At 43.7% G+C, this 15903-nt stretch overlaps 1 pseudogene; it reads left to right on the forward strand.

Annotated features, from left to right (window-relative positions):
• The first annotated feature begins 9988 nt into the window (after positions 1–9988).
• On the forward strand, positions 9989–10995 carry LOC130682235 (olfactory receptor 11G2-like; annotated as a pseudogene).
• Positions 10996–15903: the final 4908 nt, after the last annotated feature.

Consider the following 15903-nt stretch of genomic DNA (forward strand, 5'->3'; position numbering starts at 1 on the left):
TATCTGCATATTCTGATTCCCATAGGGGTATGTCTGCCAGGGGACGGAGGGGTTGTCCTTCTGCATGGAAGGAGTAGTTGGAAATATTAAGGGGCACAGTGGCCCGCAATGGGTGCTGTAGTGATCCACATAAGAAACAATTGGTGGTGTTGAGGGTGTGGTTGAGAAAGATGGTAGTGTCTTGAATAAGCTGTAACCAAGAGTAGGAGGAATAAGAAGATGAAGAAGTGCTGTCAAGAGTTTGGATAATGACTTTTTTGGAATGTCCGATATCTGATGCAACTTGAGAGATCTGGGAGTGAGAGGGAACATACTCTCGAGACATATGAAGGGTACCGTGAGGGGTCGAGGACCCCCCATAGTAAATTGAGGCTGTGACCCCGGCGGCCCATCAAGAGTCCCAGGGATCTGGGATTGATAAGGAGAATGAGCCGTTGGGGTATTTCATGAAACGGTTGGAGGAGTAATACTGTGGGTACTGGGAGTTACTCATGTAGTGAATGGCTCAAGACCTATAGGGACATTCCCTGTAGGTGTCTTGCCACCGCCTGCAATAGGCTTGTCTTTGATCATAGAGGAAGCAGAGGTAGGGAGAATAAAGGTAGCTGCTAGTGAACACTTCGGTGGAGGGAGGAAAGTGGAGGTATAAAGGCTCGGAGCAGCCTTTCAGAGGGCAGTCTGATGTGGCAATGAGGGCAGTAACTTTTGTTTGATGCTGCATATAAGTCTGTCTTACTTTGAATCGCCATACAAAGGAGGCTGGGGTGGCAGGGAAGACTAGGAATGAGGAGAAAAAACAAGAGAGCGGTAAAGGAGGAAAAAGTCATGATTCAGGTATGGATGGCAAAGGGGGTGAACGGGAGATGTGGAGTTTCAAGGGATCAGAGGGATGAGGCGTGGTAGAGTAGACAGCGTCTTGGGCTGTATCTGAAGGACTCTGCATTGTGACTGATGGGTCTTGGGTGTCCAGAGAAGGTGGGTCCTGGGTATTTGGTTTCAACTTGGAGATATGAATCCAAGGGGTGACAGAGTTATCAGGCAGTAAGAGCTTGGCGGCCGAGGGGGGGCAGAGAATAACTGGGTGTGGACCTTCCCATTTTGGGGTGAGAGAAGGCCGATCCTCTGGCGGCTTATAAAACACTAGTTGGCTGGGCTGTAAGACAGGAGGATTTTGGGAGGCAGATGGATCAGGAAGGAGCTAATCCTGATATTTCCACAATTCAGTGCGGAGGAGAGAGAGTAGCGGAAGGGCCATATTGGGAGGAATTGGTCCTTTGTGGGAAGGGGGCCCCGGGCATAGAATCGGGCGGCCGTACATGATCTCAAAGGGTGACAAGAAGGAAGGTTTCTCTGGGAGGGCTCGAATGTGGAGTAGAGCTAAGGGAAGTAAGCGAACCTAGTCAAGGTGTAGTTCTAGAGATAGTTTGGTCAGGATGTCTTTTAGAGTGCTATTGGTTCTTTCTACTTTTCCCGAAGCTTGTGGTCAAGAAGGACAATGTAAATGAGAGGGGAGCGAGAGCGACTTGGAGAGGTTCTGGATAATTTGGGCAGTGAACTCAGGGCCGTTATCTGATTGGAGGGAGGTGGGCATCCCGAACCTAGGAAAGATCTGGGTGAGGAGGATAGAGGCAACCGCGGACGCTTGTTTGTTAGTGGTGGGGAAAGCTTTGACCCATCTTGAAAATGTATCTACTATCACGATTAGGTATCTGGTACGCTGTACAGGGGACATGTTAGTGAAGTCTATTTGCCAATCTGCAGCGGGGACATTACCCCTTGCTTGATGAGCTGGGAAGGGTTGGGCTTTGAGGGGGGTATTAGGGTTAGTGCGTTGGTAGATTGTGCACCTGCGGGTGATTTCATTAAGGAGGGTTTTGTCTTCAGGAGAGAGAGAAAAAAAGGATTGTAAAAAATGGATCAAAGATTGGGGGCTGGAAGGAAACAGATCGTGTAAGAAGCAGAAGAGAGACTCTTTGTCCTGGGAACAGAAGGTGTCTTGTGATAAGGCTAAAACTGCAAGGGCAGACAGATTGTTGTCTGGTGTGTCTTCTGATAGGGCAACTGACCGGGCTACTCTGTCGGCTTTGTTGTTACTTCTTGCAATGGGGGAGTCATCTTTCTGATGTGATTTGCAGTGGACTATGCCTAGTCAGTGTGGGAGTTGTGAAGCCTCTAGAAGTTTAGTAATTAAGGCTGAATTAGTTATGGAATTTCCTTTTGTGGTGAGGAGGCCTCGTTCTTTCCATACTGCCGCATAAGACAAGAGAATGTGGAATACGTATTTGGAGTCAGTGTACAGTGTGAGAGACGTGTCCCGGGCCAGAGTGCAAGCTCTGGTGGCTGCAATGAGTTCGGCCTGTTGATTGGTTGTACCAGGGGGCAGGGCTCGTGCCTCAATGACGTCTTCGAGAGAGACTACTGTGTATCCTGCGTAGTGGGTGCTCTCATGTTTAAAGGAGGACTTATCAGTAAACCAGATGAGGTCGGTGTGTGAGAGGGCTCCTTCAGAGATCGTGGAGTGGCACGGAAGGAAGTCGTGAAGGGCTTCTAGGCAATCATGCAAGGGAGTATGAGGAGAGTAGGGTAGAGGAAGAAGAGTGGCCGGATTCAGGGGCTGGCAGGGGAGGAAAGAAATGTCTAGATTTTGGAGGAAAGAGGACAGTAAGGTCAGGAGTCTGGAGGGAGGGAGAGTCTGTAAACTTTTGTAGGTTAAGAGATCTTTTAGGTGATGTGGGGACAGAATGGTAAGGGGTGCCCCGAAAGTTAGTTTATGAGCTTCTTTCTTCAAGAGCTGCCCAGCGGCTAATGCTCATAGGCAGGGGGCTCATCCCTGAACTGTGGGGTCTAATTGCTTGGAGAGATAAGCTACTGGGGCAAAGAATGGGCCATAATATTGGCTTAGGACTCTTAGAGCTTGACTGGACTTCTCATGAATGTATAAATAGAAGGGTTTCGACAAATCAGGGAGATGGAGAGCTGGAGCTTCTACAAGGGCTTGACGGAACCTAATGAAGGAGTGTTGGGGTGAGGATGATAATGGTTCTTCAGGGGGACCCTTGCTGAGTTCATATAGGGGTCTTGCCAACAAGGAGAAGTTAGGGATCCACGCTCTAAAATACTCAGCCAGGCCTAGAAAGGAAAGGATTTCTGTCTTGGTTTTGGGAACGAGCAGGTCAGAGAGGAGTCATTTTCTGTCTAAGGTAATGGACTTTCTTTGTTGAGACAGAAGGAATCTAAGGTAAGTGACAGAAGGGGAAGAGATTTGAGCTTTGAGGGGGGATACCCGGTAACCTCTGGAAGCTAGAAGGTTAAGTAAGGAGTTAGTGTCAAGTTGAGACTGTTCCCACGAGGGACTACAGAGTAGAAGATCGTCTACGTATTGTAATAAGGTGGACTTGGAGTGATCATGATGAAACTGTTTGAGGTCCTGAGCTAGGACTTGTCTGAAAATATGGGCACTATTTCGGAAGCCTTGTGGCAAAACTGTCTAAGTGAGTTGTTCGGAATGTCTTGTGCATGGGTCCGTCCAGGTGAAGGCGAAGAAATCTTGGGAGGAGGGGTCCAGAGAGATAGCAAAAAATGCGTCCTTGAGATCTAAGACTGAGAAGTAGGAGGCTGAGTCAGGGATCTGCGATAAAAGGGTGTATGGATTTGGAATTAAGGAATGGATAGGGAGAACGGCCATGTTGATGAGGCGAAGGTCTTGGACGAGGCGGAAAGATCCGTTGGTTTTTTTTAACAGCTAATATGGGGGTATTAAGCAGGGAGTGAGTGGGTCTGAGGTAATTTTTGTTTAAGAGATCTTGGATGATGGGTTGGAGGCCTATGAGGGCTGAAGTGGTTAGGGGGTATTGGGCCTGACAGATATACTGAGAGGGGTCACGTAGTTTGATAGAGGCAGGAGGACATAGAGCTACGGAGGGGCTTGTAATGTCCCAAACTTGGGGATTTACAGGGTGTATGAGGGCAAAACTGGAGCTTTCATTGAGTAGAGGTCGTCAGCTATGAGAGCCATCAGAAAGGGAGTACTGGGGGCTGTGGGAGTGGATATAGTTATGGAAACATGGAGGAGAGAAAGGATGTCTCGTCCTAGTAAAGGGATGTTACACTGGGGCATAACTAGGAAGGAGTGGGAGAAAGGTATGGGATTGTCTTGGATTGTGCATAAAAGGGGGGGTTTTAATGGGAAAATCTGCTTACTTCCTACCCCAACTGTAGGAGTAATGGCAGGTGTGGTATGGCCCCAGTATTCCCACAAGACTGAGAAGGTGGCTCCTGTATCTAGGAGGAAGGAGATGGGGCAACCGTCTACTATTAAAGTATCCCTGGGCTCCTATTTGGTGATGGAAATGGTCGGGCAAGAAGCCCCAAGGCCCCGTCAATCTTCTTCTGCCAGCCCCACTATGGCGGGCTTAGGATGGGGGTTGTTTGTCCAGCCTCCCCTTTGGGTGGCTTGGCAATCAGACCCCCAGTGGCCCTTTTTGTGGCATCTGGGTCATGGGGTGGTAGGAGATTTGGGGGAGGGGCACGCCCTTGACCAGTGCCCTTCTTTTCCAAACTTGAAACAAGCTCCTGGGTGGGGCTTGTTTGTAGAGGGGTGCCCAGGTTGTGGTTTTATCAGCTGGGCCAACATTTGGAAATTGGCCTGATCAGCCTTTTGTTTACAGCATTCTTTCTCCTCCTCCCGGTTATGGAAGACTTTAAAGGCCACTGTTAGGATCTCAGTCTGTGGGGTAGCAGGGCCCTGTTCTAACTTTTTGAGTTTAGCTTTAATGTCGGGGTAGCTTTGAGCTAGCAAGTATGTCATAAGGACATGTCTTCCATCAGGCGTTTCTGGGTCCAGGCTGGTAACTGTAATGGGGCTTGAGTGAGTCTAAGAACTCGAAGGGGGTTTCATCTCTTTTTTGAATTATGTCTTGGGGCTTTTGAAAATTGACTACTTTACGAGCTGCCTTTTTCAGACCTGCTATTAAGCAGGAGGCAAGAATATCTCGAGAGCGAAGACTGACGGCTGTATTATAATACCAGTGTGGATCTTGTTCGGGGACAGCAGTGGGGCCAGGGGGGTAGATGGGATCAGTCCTGTGGGTTTCGGTAGCATGCATTTGGGCGAAGTCCCAAACTCGTCTACGCTTTTCAGGGAGGAGAGTATTGGCCAGGAGCATGAAAATGTCATGATGTGTGAGGCTGTAAGACTGGAGGGTCCATTGAAACTCCCTGATGTATGTCGTGGGATCAGTGGAAAAGGAACCTAAGTATTTCTCTAGTTGGGCTAGATCTCCTAGGGAGAAAGGGACGTGAACGTGCACGATGCCTTCAGATTCTGCTACTTCCCGGAGGAGGGCGATAATTTTGGGAGGCCCTCAGGACCGAGTCTGAGGGGGGCTGAAGGGTTCTGGCTCAGTCTGTGTGGGAGAGATAGGTGATGGGGGCAAAGATGCAATAATTTTGGGATTCCCTCGGGACCAAGTCTGAGGGGGTAAAGACGGAGGAGGCTCCTGGGACTTAGAGAGGGGCTGAAAGGCTCAGGCTCTATCTGCATGAAGGGGGAAGGTGAGGGGGATGGAGGCGCAGGGGGTGAGGTGGAGGAGGAGGTGGTGGTGAAGGGAGGAGAATAGGGGGAAGGGAGAGAACGGGAGGCTTCTGCGGGGGAGGAGGCAGCAGCGACGGCAGTGGAGGGTGGAGGGGTTGTAGGAGGGGGAGAGGCCGAAGGGGGAAGCTTGTATGGTGGAGGCTCGTCGGCTGGGTCAAAGGTAATTGAAGAGAGACGGAGTGTGGGGAGGGGAGGGAGACGTCTTGCAGGCTAGGAGAAATTGGGGCAGGGAACAGGTGGTGCAGAGGCTGGGATTTTGAGCTAGGAGGCAAAAAGCTTCGATATAGGGAATCTCCTTCCATTTTTTAAGGCTCTGGCAGTAGTTAAAAAGATCACGAGTGATGTTAGGATCGAGTTCCCCCTGCAGTCCATTGGTTGTTATTGTCTAGGGTGTATATGTTGGCCAATCGTAGGAGCAGTATTTACGGAGAAGTTTTGGTTTTATATCAGGTGTCAGGGAGAGGGTAGTTAGATGCTTAAGGAGGCATTCAAGAGGTGAACTTTCAGGGAGGGATGAGGAGGCTCCCATGGCTAAAGGACAGAGAAGGAGACAAACAGGGGAAGATGAATGGAGATCTTTGGACTGGGAACAGACCACAAGGAGACAAAGGGCGTCCCCGATGATCCTTGGTGGTCTGCAGAAACTCGTATACGAGTCGGTTTCTTAGGAAGTGTGGGTCGTCACCCAGACTTCTCTAAGAAGGCAGAGTGCCAGAGTCCAAGGTACCTAGTACTAGGAATTTTCGGCGGATGGAACGGATTTCGGCAGGTAAAACGGAAGGAAGAAGTGGAAAAGGGAGCGTTCTCATCTACAAAGGAGTCACCTCGTTTATGGCTGTTGGAAGAGGGACCTGAGGGTCTGCTGCAGCCGTGAAGGCCGGAGGCGGCAATTTATGGCTGTTGAAGGGGGGCCTGAGGGTCTGTTGCAGCCGTGAAGGCCAGAGGCGGGGAGAGTTCCTTCTTCGTCCCCGAGCATCAGGGCCTTGCCGGACAATCACAGTCAATGTTACTGCAATAGCTCGGGGGAGAGTGGCCCACTCCGGGGGAAAACTTACTTAAAGGCCAGAGAGGAGTGGTGAGTGTGAGGAGCCAGCGCCAGAAAAAGAGGACGAGGGCAAGCTGCTGCTGATGTCGGGGGAAGACAGGGCCCAGTTGGGGTGTCCCGTCTCCCGGCTTTTGGCACCAATGAAAGGAAAGGAGTGACACACAGCAGCAATTTACTGGAGAAATCTGCTTTATTGGGGATAGGTGCTGGGTTATATAGGAAGGGGCATGGGGTGATTGTGGTGTTACTTCTACGGGGCTGGTGGCTATTGGCTAGGTGCTGGGAGTGGGAGTGGGGAGAGAAGTGACTGGCTTTTAGGTGGCGCCATCGGGAACTGAGGACCCGGAAGAGAAGCCGGAAGTTCGCCATCTTACTGATGGGGGCCCTTCAGTTTAAATACCCCAGTTCCTTCCACATTCAATTTTCCATACTTCTAAGGCCCTCTAGATTCCTTCCCTCCAAATTCACTACAGTTTGCTGATATATTTCTTCAATTATGAGGCCCAGAACTTATGAAAGGCTCTGTATCTGATCTCTGTGGAATCACACAGGACTATATCATCACCTCCATTCTAAAGTCACATTATTAGTTGTGGCAATCAAAATATTGATTTAAATGTTTAACTTACTTTTCTCTGGCTGAAGTGAGATTAGAAAAACAAATTCACAAAGCAAGTTGGGCAACAGTTACTAACAGAAACTGGTTACTGATCCCCAAATCCCAACACTAGCACAGCACACTTGGACCTTACATATATGTAGAATTAATGGAAAGAAGGGAACAGATAGAACAAGCTTTGAGCTGTTTTGTAAATTCTTTGTAACAACTAACCTGTCTTTTTTCTCCTTTGGTTTCGTGGAACTCTCTGCTCTTACATTATCATTCCTAAACCCAGTATTAGCTCTTCTGTGGGAAAATAGCTTCATTATTATAAAAACCTATGCAGATGCTCCTGGATATAGTTAATATTCTGATCCAAGGCTTAAGGAAAACATTCTTCATCTTTGACCCAGGCTTCATATTTCCCTTTTCCCCTGGAGGTTGGACCAATTTAGACCTCATACTCTCAGAGATGGCCAAAACTTTCTCATTGTTATCCCTAGATGAGGCCACTGGGAAAAGTTGGGTAATCCAGGAGGGTCAGAAACAAACCTTGGCAGTTTCATTAAAAAGTGTATGGGGGCCTGGAGCTCAGCAGTAAGGCCTGAGGACACACACAGGGCACTAAGAATCACCACCCCTCCAAGATGGGCTACGGAGGACACCCTAGCCCTGTCTCACAATGTGTTTGCTACCTACGCCCCTTTAGAGGCAGGATGTAATTGGTCCTTCCCAAATCATGAAAAACCAAAGCACCCCTCATAGCTGCCAGTAACCACCTTTCCAAGCTGTGTAAGCAATTATGGTCATTGTGCATGCTTTAAATAATTTCTAAACTTGGTAACATTATCTTCTGACATTCAGCTCCTTTTAGAAGCCTGCTAAGAAACTTGGATTTGAGGACCACTATGCTCAGCTTTGCTGCCAACGTTCTCCTGATGAAGTGAGAGAACCAGGACACCAAGATTTATTGCAAATTCCAGGTGCCAGAAACTGAAATTTCGACATCTGCTTTCTACCAGATCCTATGATGAGAATCACAACAGCTCTGGGTAAGTAAAGTACAGCACAGCTTTCTCCGCAATGTCCTTTTCCCTTTCCTCTAACCCTCTGCTGTATTTTCTCTATATGAAAATGTAAATAGGACTACCTTCCTCATAATGGAAACTGGCTATGTTCTCAACTAATTAACATGGCCTCCAGCATCAGACTGGTCTAAATTAATGGTAGGTTACATGTGCTTTATTTACAAATATGTAAGTAATATATTTAATAAAAATATTTTACTTTGAGATGTTAGCTGAGCTACAAATCACATAGGCCAGGAATAAACTGTGGAATGACAACTTTATTCTATACCTTATTACTTATTCAAGTCACAGATACCAGATTTCCTGACCCTGAAAATGGGGGGAAAGAAAAAACAGGTAGTAAAATATTTTTCTATTGAAACACATTGGCTGGTAACATAGGGAAAATATATCAGTCACAGACTATAGATAAATTTTAGAGGAAGAAAACTAAATCAGTTCACTTATCTACTTAAAAATAAGGGGAAATGCTTATAAAAGCCATTCAGTAAAACTATTTAAAGATATGGACAATTAGATACAGAAACAATTTGAGAAAGAAGAGAGCAAAGAACATTGCACGTGTACACACACACACACCTATAGATCATGATTATAACTTAGCAACAATAAACAAGCACAAAGTAAAGTGGATGAGTGGATGATGGGATGAGGGGGAGCATGAAGAAAGACGAAGTCCTTCAGAAAGAGACGTAGCTTGGATGGGGCTGTCTTGAATAGGCTCCTATGACAGATCTCCTATTTACTTGGACTCAGGGTATAGCCCTTAACAAAGAAAGTCCTTGTTACCTTGCTTTTGTTTTTAGCAAACTGAAGATTTTGGTCTTTGAATTTTAAAAAACTTTTCTCCTAGACTATAAGCAGTTGTTTTCCTAACAGGTTACTTTCAGGGCATGTTCGTTGACTGAGACAACAAATATTTAAATGAGCACCTATAATATGACAGACACTGTCCTAGATACTGAGAAGGTGTCAGTGAGCAAAATAATACCCTCCTCTCATGGTCAGGTGGTTGGGGGCAGAAAATACATAGTAAATATATAACAATGCCAGGTAGCCATCTGTCCTTTACAGAAAACTAAAGCAGAATTGGGAAACAGGGTACTGTAGGATTCATTGATGAAATGTTGTTTTCTTTATCTCCTTCACAATATTCACAATACTATGTGGAAAGAAACCACATGTAAAACTACCCATGTGGTATAACTAAAGATTACAGTAGTAAAACTCTTGCTTTGTGGTTATACATTCTTGCAATGTCTTCTATTTATACAGAGCTTGAACCGCAATTGATTAAACCTCTATATGTCCCTTATATAGGTTTGGCCCAGGTTCATGTTCCTGACATAGGTTAAAAGCCTCTAAATGGCAAGAGAGAAGCTATGTTGTTTTATGTAGTGCTGAGGAAATGAAAACACTTGTGATATGAGCCATGATGGGTGTGATTGTAACAATAAGGGTGTAAGAAGCACCACACCGCCCGAGTCCCTGACTTCCTCCCAGGATCAGACTGGAGCTAAGAATGCTGAGAATCATTCCATGATCTAAAACTATGTTGTTAGTTGAACTGTAGAGAAATTCAGAGAACATCTCCTAAGAAAATCTGTAGAGTCCTTTGTGACATGGTGATGTCTTGTAATTACAATTTTAGGAGAAAAATGAAAACATCAGGAGGGAATAATCACTCTGACCCTGAGAGTGAATTCATCCTCCTTGGATTCCCCTGTTCCTGGGAGACTCAGGCCCTCCTCTTCTCACTGTTCTCTGTGATCTACATCCTGACACTAACCAGAAACCTGAGCATTATCTGTGCAGTGAGTTGGGACAACCACCTCCACACCCCCATGTATATCCTGCTGGCCAATTTCTCCTTCCTGGAGATCTGCTATGTCACTTCTACAGTCCCCAACATGCTGGCCAACTTTCTCTCTGGGACCAGATCATCTTGTTCTCTGGTTGCTTCCTCCAGTTTTACTTCTCCATGGGCACCACTGAGACCTTCTTCTTGTCCACCATGGCCTTTGACAGGTATCTTGCCATCTGCAGGCCCCTGCACTACCCCACTGTCATGAAAGTTCAGCGCTGCATCAGAATGGGAGCCTGCTGCTGGGTGTGTGGCTTCTCCTTTTTTCTCCTCCCAGTTTACCTCATCTCCCAGCTTCCTTTCTGTGGCCCCAATACTATTGATCACATTTTATGTGACCCAGGACCCCTTCTCTAATTGTCCTGTGTGCCAGCTCCTGCCACTGAGATCACCTCTGCCATCATCAACTCAGTCCTGATTTTCTCCACCTTCCTCTTCATTAGCAGCACCTACACCCTGGTGATCAGGGCTGTGCTGAGAGTCCCCTCAGCGGAAGGCCGGTGTAAAGCCTTCTCTACCTGTGGCTCCCACTTGGCTGTGGTGTCTCTTTTCTACGGCTCCATCATGGTGATGTATGCGAGCCCAACAGCAGGCAAACCAGCAGGGATCCAGAAAATTGTGACTCTGTTTTATTCTGTGATGACTCCACTTTTAAATCCCTTGATCTACAGCCTCCGGAACAAGGAGATGAAGGAGGCCCTGAGAAAACTGTTGAGGACTGTGAGCTCTGGTCAGAGACAGCCTCTCAAGAACTAGAATCCATACGTGTGTAGGTCATATAGTCATATAGAATTGCAGGAGGTTAATAGTGTTAAGTCAGTTTGAGAGAAAATATGTCTCCATGGAATATTTCAATGAAGCAAATAGCAAATACGGTCTTACCAGAACCTGTGTAAGTCATTTGGACTAGGCTATATTGTATCAATGTTCCTGTGTGTTTTGAATGGAAATTCTTATGCATTCTTAAGCATTGTTGAAGGAAAAATATATACAACCCAGATGTCCACTGGTCAGTTTCCAGGTCTTGCTGACTTAGGTAAATTTGTCTCTTACCCCCACTTTCATGGTGATTAAATGTCTAAGTCCCCAACATTCTCTCTCTTTACACACACACACCCTGTACAGATGTGTCCATGTGAGCCTCTCTCCTCCTTGCTGTCTTGTTCTGATCCAAACATCCCAGCTCTGGGTGGGGTTATTCACCTGGCTTCAGGCTGGGGTTGGGGAGAGTTGCGGGAAGGGCACCATGCACACCCATCATTTCTCACATTATCCCTAATGCTGCCTCCTTCTCTTCCTTCCTCATCCTCTTCCCGTCACCCACAGAGTGACCAGAACACCTTTCCCTCTCTTATCCACAGTAATTGTGTCCATATGTAGGACCCTGGGTTGGAGATTCAAGTGGGCTTGTCAAAAACCTTCTCAGCAAACCTAATGCTTGAACACAACCTCATGAAAAATGTTTTCTCCAATCTTCTGCATCTGTGGATGTTTTGTTGCCCTTGTCTAGCTCGGATTAATACTTAGTCTATAGGCACAGACCTGATCATCTACATTTTCCCTCTTACAGCACTAAATTATGTTTTCTATCTTTATCTTGTATCTACCTACCACTTCAGCATTTCATTTAAAAAAAGGGAGAAATGTGGGATTCACATATAAATCAAGTATAAAAATCAAATGAATAATCATATCTGACTTGATTGTTTATAGTTCGTGATGCGTGATCAAAACCGAAAGTTTCTGTGATATGACTGCCCTTGCACTGTTCACCATGTAAGAACTTATTCACTATGTAAGAAATTGTTCACCATGTAAGAATTTGTTCATTATGCTTCAGAAGATTGGAGACTGTTGAGAATTAGGCTTGGGGTTGATTAATGATTGTGCATTGAGTCCCCTATATAGAATTTTATTGTTAACAACCATTTGATCAATAAATATGAGAGATGCACTCTCAAAAAAATGTTTTCTCCAACTGATTACTTTTGGGGATGCTTCAGGTTCTTATAATTTGATATATTCCTTTTTTGTCTTAGTACCACCCAGGAACACTCAATGTAAAAGGATAAATGTACTGATGCAGGGTACAGGTGAGCCCTGGACACAACATTTCCTGGGAAAACTTAATGAAACAATAATTCATATTTAAGTGCTTTGTGGATATTAAAGGCTTTTTTCCCTGTGTGTATTACAGTGAACACTAACCATGCAGAGAGAATAGTGTGTGTGAGTCTGAGGATAGAAAAAAGATAGTATGGACAATGTCTGAAATGAGGCATGCTACTCTCCAGTTAATTTCCAAAGTGGCCTGGAATCATCCTATAAATAAGCCCCACTCTGCAAGGGCATAATCCCATCTACCAGTGCCATTGTGCCCAATTCCACTAGAGCACCAAAAATGAGTCACTAGTCCATCTTTACTTTAGCCATGCAAGGGAAATGAAAGTCAGGCTCTATGGGCAGTGAGATCAAGACTTACTTAGTTTAAGGCTATGGTGCCAGGACCAAGGCTGGTCTCTGAATCCCTTTGTGTAAACTACAGTCACAAAGCAGCCCCTCAGCTGCCAGTCCAAATCAGAAGTGCCCTTATGCTCCCCTTCACAAGAGGGAGCCACACATGCATCAGGGTGCACAAGTCTGCTCCCAGGGCACAGGCTGGGTGACAGTCACCACTCCCTCCTTTGGGCAGTCTCCTTTATGTCTGAGCCACCTGCAGCCTTCCCCCCATTCACTCATTATAATTATTGAATGTAAGGGGAAAGCAAGTATTTAACCTTCCAACTCTCCCAAAAGAAAGATGGAGAAGATGGTAGGGATTAAAATATCCCACAGCAATACTCAATTATCTCTTAAATTGAAACTCATAAATTTACTCTCACCCCGGTATTCGTCTATTTTTCTTTATCAAGGACTTGTAAATATTTGATGTGAATTTACATAAAAATCATTTCAAAAAGTGATTAAAATCAATAAGAAACTAAGATAGTGGCTAGATGCAAAGTTAATATACAAAAGATAATGATCAAGAAGAATATGTAGTTGAGGGAAAATACATTCACAATAACAACAGAAACGTAGTTAACTTTTAAGTAAATTCACCAAACAGGAGTGAAACATGTAAGAAGAAAACCTCAAATATTTACCTTGAAATATTAAAAAAAGAGAGAAAATTAAATAAATGAAGATTTCTACCATGTTTCTGGATGAATTGAGTAAATATAAATTTATCATTTCATATCAAATAAATTTATCAATTTAATGAAAAATAAAATAATGGTAACATCACAACTACATCTATGCAAATGTTCTATAATTGGAGATAAGGGAATTATCACATACCCAAATTATAGAATACTGTACAGTTTCTAAAAATTATGTTGTGAAGTATATTTGATGAGTTGGGAAAATATTGACAATATAATGCTAAGGTTAATGTTTCTTTTTCTAAAACAGAAAAGACAACGTAATTGTTTCCAAATTTATTTGTAATTAAAAACATTCAGGAAGGAAATAATGTTAAAAATTTCACAGATCAAGTCATTTAGTAAATTTGGGTGATTTTGTTCTGCTTATTGATGTTTTGCAAAAGTACTTCGATAAGCTTGTTACTTTTTCTTACCAAAATTAAAAAAAAATATTAACTCAAAAATGTCCGCTTAACAGTGTTACAGTTTTACTCTTTATTTTTCATTCTTCCCTTAGAGTGAAATGGGGGTGGATCTTGCATCAAGAACTAAAGCTGATCAATATAGTGGGACTTTGGACTGAAGTCCACATGCTGCCAGGTAAGTGGCAGCTGAACCTTCAGCAGCAAAATCTGGAAAGAATTTGGGGAATTGATTCTGCCCTTAAAACTAAAATTGGTTCAGAGCTAATATACTGAACACATACCTAATCCTTCCAGGACAAAATAACACATACATAAAGTATGCACATAAACAAATGACATATCATATTTACTGTAAATGTTCTTGGGAAATACATTTACTGCCTAGAGCTCATTAAGGACACAAGGCTCTGTGTCAAGGCAGCAGGTGTTGTTTGGAGGACCCCATCAGTGTCCCCAGGAGCACCAGTGGTATAAACCGTCACATACAGAAATCAAGTGCGACAGGAGTTCCCACTTCTTGGTTCCACGCTCCCTCCTCAAGCCAGTTCTCCTTTATGTCATCTGCATTTCCTCTTATCTATCTCAATTCTTCAAGCTTCCTCATAGAAAATCATCTCTGGAGAATAATCTCAAATACTAAATAAATTATATATCCACCAGTAAATAGATTGTTAAGACCATTGTGCTAGATATACATGATAGAATGTTTACCAGTATTAAAATACATAGTTTAAAGATGAACCCAAAATATGGATAGAGCATTAAGATATGCTGTGAGACAAATTAGCTTTAAAATTGTTATAGTATGATTAGCAATAGATTAGGAATCAAAAAATAGGGGAAATACAGGAAACTAATAATAATTTGATTTAAACAGACTAGTAGAACTCGATATTTTTTCTGTTTTTTCATATTTGGCCATTTTTCTCAGTTTTGTTTTCTAAAATGCTCATTTAAGTTATGCATAATTTTATGACAGTGTAAGTGCCTAGTGACAAGTTAAAGAACAAATGTCATACAGTAGTATACAACTTTAAATGATTATGTAACTGTAAAAGGTGTTAATTGTATTATTTCTGGGATGAGAGTGCATGAGATGAGGCATTTTTTGGAGGGATTCAGGCTGATGAATCTTAGGCCTTCGAAGTTTTCTCCCTGAGACAATCTCCTTCTCAGGGTTCTACCTATCAACTCTGTATGTGGGAAAGTGGGCGAACCAATTTGTGTATTTCCACAAGCTTAACTTCCTCAATAGCTTTAGCTTTTCATCAATGTCTAGTTTCCCCATATCCTTACAGGTGTTTCTAGAAATCTTACCTGATTTTCCTCTTGAATTTCATCCCATAATACAAATTGCCTGAGATTGTTTTCAAGATCTTAGATCTTACAAATCCTGAAACTGCATCCCACTCTGGCAAACAAATTCTGTTCACATTATTAGAGGAACTTCCACGCCTATGGGCTGAACACCAACAAAATGCTTTCTAATCTACACATATCAATGTTGCTGAAACCAGTTGTCACTATCTATTATTTGGGTACTGTAATAGTATTTTCATTCCCTACTTTGAAACATTCCTTCAGTCAATTATTCATTTTTTTAAATCTAGTCATCTCCCACACATTTACTGAGTGTCACCCAGGCTTTGGGAAATAAAGCAATGTAAAATACTGACTGACCTTGAGACTGAAAAAAGAAGATAGTGATGGATATTCAAAATGTAACACATGACTGGGAGCAAAGTCTCAGCTCACCACTTATCTAGTGGAATTAACTTCAGAAGATGACATAATTATTTGGTGTCTCAAATCTTCATTTCTAATAGGGATTAAACATGTATTCTATCTTGTAAGAATTCAGTGAAATTACATGGGGAGAATTCGGCTCCAAGTGTTATTCAAAGTCAGTTTTTACATGACAATAAGTAAATTTTGAGTGGTGCTTTTATAAAGTCAGTACTAAGGAAAAGAGCCAGTATCACTCTCCTTTTGAGATGAGGTCTTACGTGGTCTGAGCTTAGCAAGAATGGGAAGGACAAAACTAACCTAACAACCAATAAAGACTAAAAAGTATAAAAGAACATAAACATTTGAAC

Source organism: Manis pentadactyla (assembly GCF_030020395.1).
Source record: "Manis pentadactyla isolate mManPen7 chromosome 11 unlocalized genomic scaffold, mManPen7.hap1 SUPER_11_unloc_1, whole genome shotgun sequence".
Lineage (NCBI taxonomy): Eukaryota > Metazoa > Chordata > Mammalia > Pholidota > Manidae > Manis > Manis pentadactyla.